Genomic DNA, 5712 nt, shown 5'->3' on the forward strand with positions numbered 1-5712 from the left:
TGGAATAGGCTTGGATCAAGTCATGAGGTGGCTCAGAGCCACTCCCCACCATAGGTAAGGACACCCACACGGGAGAAAGGCTGCTCTGACTTATCTTTCCCGTCTAAAGGTCTTGATGGACAGCTGGCACTTCCCAGCTGTGGGAATCCACGGAGGGGAGACATCTGTGGTAACACAGATGAAGGCAATTTGGGGCTGCAGGAGGGGGTCTGCATCACAGCGGGGAGCAGACTATGGCCAGCTGATGATATAAGGACAGTAGATTTGTAGAAGATGTCAAAAGCACACCCCCACTGGACATCTGGAGGGAGACAAACTATTCTAAGCCCTTTCTGAGCCCCGTCAAGCTCTACACTTGAACCATGATGTGCTCTTGCCGTCCCCTTTTGTCTGTGGGGAAGATAAAGCAGAGAGCGGTTAAATAGCCTGCCCTCCATCAGCCATGTGATGGGTCTCTCAGAGCTGAGACTGAACTTACACAGCTTGCCTCCTGCGGCTGGGAGGTTATCTAGAGACGCCTTTCTCTTTCATAAGGCAGCACTTACCAGTAAGAGCCCCAGACGTACACAGCAAGGTGCTGTATAAGAGATACACGGAGTTAGTGAAGTACAGCTTTCCTTAGCATAGCAAGTTCTGTGTGTATGAGAGAAACAGTCAAGATCCCTTTGTAAACCTGAAAATTTCTTTTTGATCTTAGCCAAAAGTCAGAGAAGATAAAGTTGAGTTTCCTTTCTTCTGTTCTTTTTTCTTTCTTCCCTCCTCCCTTTCTTTTCCTTCTCCTCCTCCTTCTTCTTGAGATTACACATAATCACATCATTTTTCCCCTTCCCCTTCCTCACTCCAACCCCTCCCGGGTTATCTCTTACACTTTCTCTCATATTAACCACCTCTTTTCCTTTCATTGTTGTTACCAATTCAGCTCCTGTGTTACCTCTGTGCACATGTTTCCAGTTGGTGTTGGATAACCAATTGGTGTGCTCTTCCCCAGGGAAGACTCTTTAGTCCACTCTCCACGATCCTTGGTTGCCTATAGATTTTTGTCTACAAAGTTTTTTTTCCCCCCTGAGCTTTCCCACTTCCACATTAGCATATATGTTAGTGTAACCCTTGTTCAGGTCTTGTGTAGGGAACCATGTTGGTGAAAATGTATGGGTACTGCTTCTCTGGCATGTCTAGGAGTCGTACTGTCACAGCAAACTTCTTGCTCCTCTGGCTCTTACAGTCTTTCCTCCCCTTCTTTTGTAAAGATCCCCGAGCCTTAGATGCAAGAGTTGTGTTCTAGATGCTATCAGTTGGGACTGGGCTCTACCACTCTGTATTTTGATCAGTTGTAGTTTTCTATAATGGTCTCCATCTGTAGCAAAGAGAAGTTTCCTTGCTAAGTGGTGAGAACTATATTTATCTGTGGGTATAAGGATAAATAATTAGAAAGTAGTTAGGGATTGTCCTGGTTTTGTAAAGTGGTGTTTGTAGGATCTCCTCCAAGATCTATGATTTCACTTGCTCTGGGCTAGGTTTCCATTACCAGGCATGGTTTTCTCTTGTTGAGCAGGCCATACGTCTAATAAAAGACCTGTTGGTTGGAGCTAAGGTGTGTGTGGCTCTACTGTACGCTTAGGATTAACTGGCCATGCAGGTTGTTGTAATCCACAGTCATCATAGTTGTATAGGAATACTGATTACTCCTCTCCTTTGGTAGCTTGCATGATGTCTTCTGGTGAGTTATCTTTTGCCTCTGATGATCAACATCCCACACTGGAGAGTCCTGGCCTCTGAAATTTAACAGTAAACTGTTGAAAGCATTAAGTTTACATGACATACGCATGACCAATATGTCTCCCAAACTCTTTAAAGGTTTGCCTGGACACACTGTTTCTACTTTGTACTTTTACATGTTTGGGTGCTTTATCTCATGCTTCCTAAGTTCTACTTCTTCATAATTATACTTCTAAGAATAAGATTCTGTACTTAGTAAACAAGTTTAAAAGCTCTCACTGCAGGTTGACTACTATTCTTCATTTCCTGTGGAAGGGGGTGGCTGGGGAAACATACAGGATACTTCAGAGACTTTATGTTCTTTTTTTAAAGGAAATAAACACAGTTTGAATATTTTAAAGCACCTGTTAATAAGTACACATCACAGTAAAAATTTCTCCTAAACCCTACAATCTTACAGAACTGTATGGGATTAAGTATAGCTTTCACAAATAAATCTATCTTTAAATGCCCCTGCTTGTCTTTGCTTTCGCAGCTTGCCTTCCTACGGGAAGCACATAAGAACTAAATGGTAATCTTTCCTAAATGGCATGCATTTGCACAGCACCACCATCTAGGGTGTCTCAAGTACTGTTTCAGACTCTTAACTTAGGTTAACACATTTAAACTGCACAATAACCTTGCAGGGAGGTATTGTTCTTATCCTGGAGAATCCATGACGTAGAAATGCTTCCGCGTGGAATGCAAGGTCATTTTTGGGCTGGTTGGCACAGCCAAGTATCACTTTGGCTATTAGTTACTGGCTTATTTTGTTTTTAAATTTTGATTCTTCTTTTTAAAATTTGTTTGTTTTGTTGGTGGGTGGGTTCTGTGGTACTCTGGGTTGAACCCAAGACCTCACATATGCTAAGCATGTGCTATACCACTGAGCTACAATCCCCAGCCCTAACGTTTATTGTGAAAAGAACTTTCACATCGTTAATATAAACCGAAACTCAGTATCACTTGTAATAAATAGGAAATGACTACAGAAATGGATACAAAGAGTGGAAAAACAACCTGATTAAATCCTTGTGTGGGATTTTGTCTACCAGTCAGAGTTCTGCTGTGTCTTCCTTATGAGGAAGGAGAAAACAGAGAAGAGCAAGTGTTTCAGCATTGCGTAAGCTATATTAATACAAAAGTATGCGCCAATGACAGAACAAAGCCAAGGAATAAATAAGAGCATGTTTTCATAACATATGCTCTTTAACACAGTCATAACAAGTCAAAGGTTTTCAAATAGTAATTTTCATATCACGGGAGGGATGCGATGCACAGATCCTGAAGACCTCTGCCTCGCCTTGTACACCTCATGGTCCTGAGCTTCAGTTTTCTGTCTGAAGAGAGAACAATCTCTGAGGCTTAGACAAGCCATCTGCAGAGCCCAACAGATGAGAGTTATGATATCATATGATATGATAATTATGATCCGTGGTCACATAATATGGGCAGAGAAAGGAGCGCCAGATCCTTTAGCCAGGGTTTCTTGCCAGATGTTGGGGACTGTTGTTTGAGAAGATCAGAACTACAGGAGCAGGGAGGTGCTGGTTGAAACTCCTATTTCTTAGTGACCTTTGGGTGGCTGCAGGTGGAAGAAGTAGGCTGAGGATCTTCGAAGGGTGGTCAGGAGACACAAATGTCTGTAGACCTGGACAGCTTAAAACGGCAGAAAAACCAGACACGCCACAGCATTCAGCTCCTCGCAGTTGGAGGATCTGATGGGCTGCAGGACCTGTACCTTCGAGGCAAAGGACAGGCAGTGGAAGTCAGGTTCCCAGGGCCTTCTCTCCGGGTGCAGCTGTTAGCTTCCTTCTGTTCCAGCCATTCTAGGCTCAGAACGTCACAGGTTTTAGAGACTTATAGCTCATATCTCCACAGTCTGGGCCACAGGATCTTAGTCTACAAAACTGTTACTGACTAAATAACTACTAAAATGTACTTGAATGAAGTACTTGTAGAAAATCAGAAAAATGAACCTGCCGAGCCCCGATTACATCGATATTATAACAAAGAGACAACTCCAGATAAATAGTAATTTCATTTATTTCATTTGGAGTGTTGGCCTGTCTTGAGGAACTCTCTTCTAAGGGACCCAGTCTTGACTGGTAGTATCCTCAAGGAAGCATAATGCAGGAAAGTCAAAGCAGAATCTTGAGTGACAGATGAAAAACCCAGTGCTGAGTTGTACAAGTAACATGCAGATCAGGAACAGGAAGCCGAGGCCCCTCTGGGAGGGGCAGGATGTGGGCCACCAAGTCACTGGTCCCCAGGAGAGACTGATGGGGATTTCTGAAAGCACCGGAGCCATTCTTAGTGCTTGGTGGAGACCTAGGGTAACTTGAAGACCTAGTCTTAGCTGGAAGACTAGGTGGCAGATGGTCACAAAGCCATTCCTCTCTCCTCATAGCTGGCTTTGGGCCCTATCCCCTATTTTCCTGGTGACACTAGAAATAAAAGCATCACAACCAACCATCCTTAAGTCTCCTGGTCAAAACAACAGAACCTAGTCCTAGGTGGAGGCATGGTATTCTGATCTCTAAAGATTAGAATGTTTTAAACTAACATTAAAACTGTTGTCTTCTCCCTTGAAAGTAATCAAGCTGGGCCTGTCAATCACTCACTGGTCAGGAACCCCACCACCCCTCCCCAGAAAATCTGATTGACCTGAACACAAGCTAAAGCTATAGAAGCATTAATTATTCCCTTAATGAGATAATGTGTTAACATCCCGGATGCCCCTCAACCACAGTGGAGCCTTTGCGTTTGATTCTACCAAGTCAGGCTAACTTTTCCTTTTTCTTCCATTTCTTTTAGACACTGGCAAAAGCTGAAACACACACTCTTTAATATTCTGGGCCTTTTAACCCTTTATCTGAAGCCCCCTTCCCCTTCCTCTATACAGCAGTGGCTGACTTCCATTGCTGAACAAACCTTCTTTCTGCGACCTTAACTCAAAGGGCTTGACTTTCTCTCACCCCTTTCTCCTTCTCCTCCTTCTGGCAGTTGCCAAGATTTACCTTCTGCTGGTCCTCTTGTTTTTCCCTAAAATACATCCTCAGGCTTCCTTCCCAAGTCTGTTTCTAACTTCTTCTTTTTCCAAATTTGACTGAGAGCCCACAGAAGGGAACGATAATTTCCCTGGTAACCCAGGTAGTGACAGCGGATCCAGCTCCTGCTTTCCCTCATATTCCCAAACAGGACTCATCCCCTTCAAACCACCAGCAGCTGCAAGGCTGCTCCCCGCTCCTTCAGAGGCCCCGGACCTGCATCCCAGTTACATCAGAGCTTTCTTCCCCATGAAGATGGTGGCAATGACCTTGCTCAAGAGCTAGGCCCTTCCCAGGAAGAGCCTCTGGCCAGTAACTAGTTGACTAAGAAGACAAAATCTTGGCCCCTTGCTTCATTTTGGGATGATACTAGAGGTAGCGGTGCTCAACCTGTGGGACCACATATTAAATATACTTCATATATTTACATTATGATTTACAATGCAGCAAAATTACAATCATGAAGCAGCAACAAAATAATTTTATGATTGGAGATCACCATAACACAAGGAACTGTGTTAAAGGGTCACAGCATTAGGAAGGTGGAGGACCACTGATTTAGACAGACATCATATCCAGAGCTCCCTGCAGAGCTGACTAAAGTCTTAGTGTTGCTGTGCTGTCGGAAGTCAGCCTTCCCTTGCCCCTAGGTATTCCTTCACTGCTGCTGCCTTTTTCCTGCTCAGAGTAAGCCAAGGCTGCTGGAGCTCTCCATGTAGCTCACCATTGCTGTCATATCATATGATGTATGGGCAGGAACAGAAACAGTTAGCTTCTTCAAAAATAGTCTACTGGTCTATCACCATGTACAAAAGTCAAGTCCAAATGGATTAAAGACCTCAATATCAGTCTGAACACACTGAACCTGATAAAAGAGAAAGTGGGAAGTACTCTACAACACATGGGC

The sequence above is a fragment of the Microtus ochrogaster genome, chromosome 8 (assembly GCF_000317375.1).
Source record: "Microtus ochrogaster isolate Prairie Vole_2 chromosome 8, MicOch1.0, whole genome shotgun sequence".
NCBI lineage: Eukaryota > Metazoa > Chordata > Mammalia > Rodentia > Cricetidae > Microtus > Microtus ochrogaster.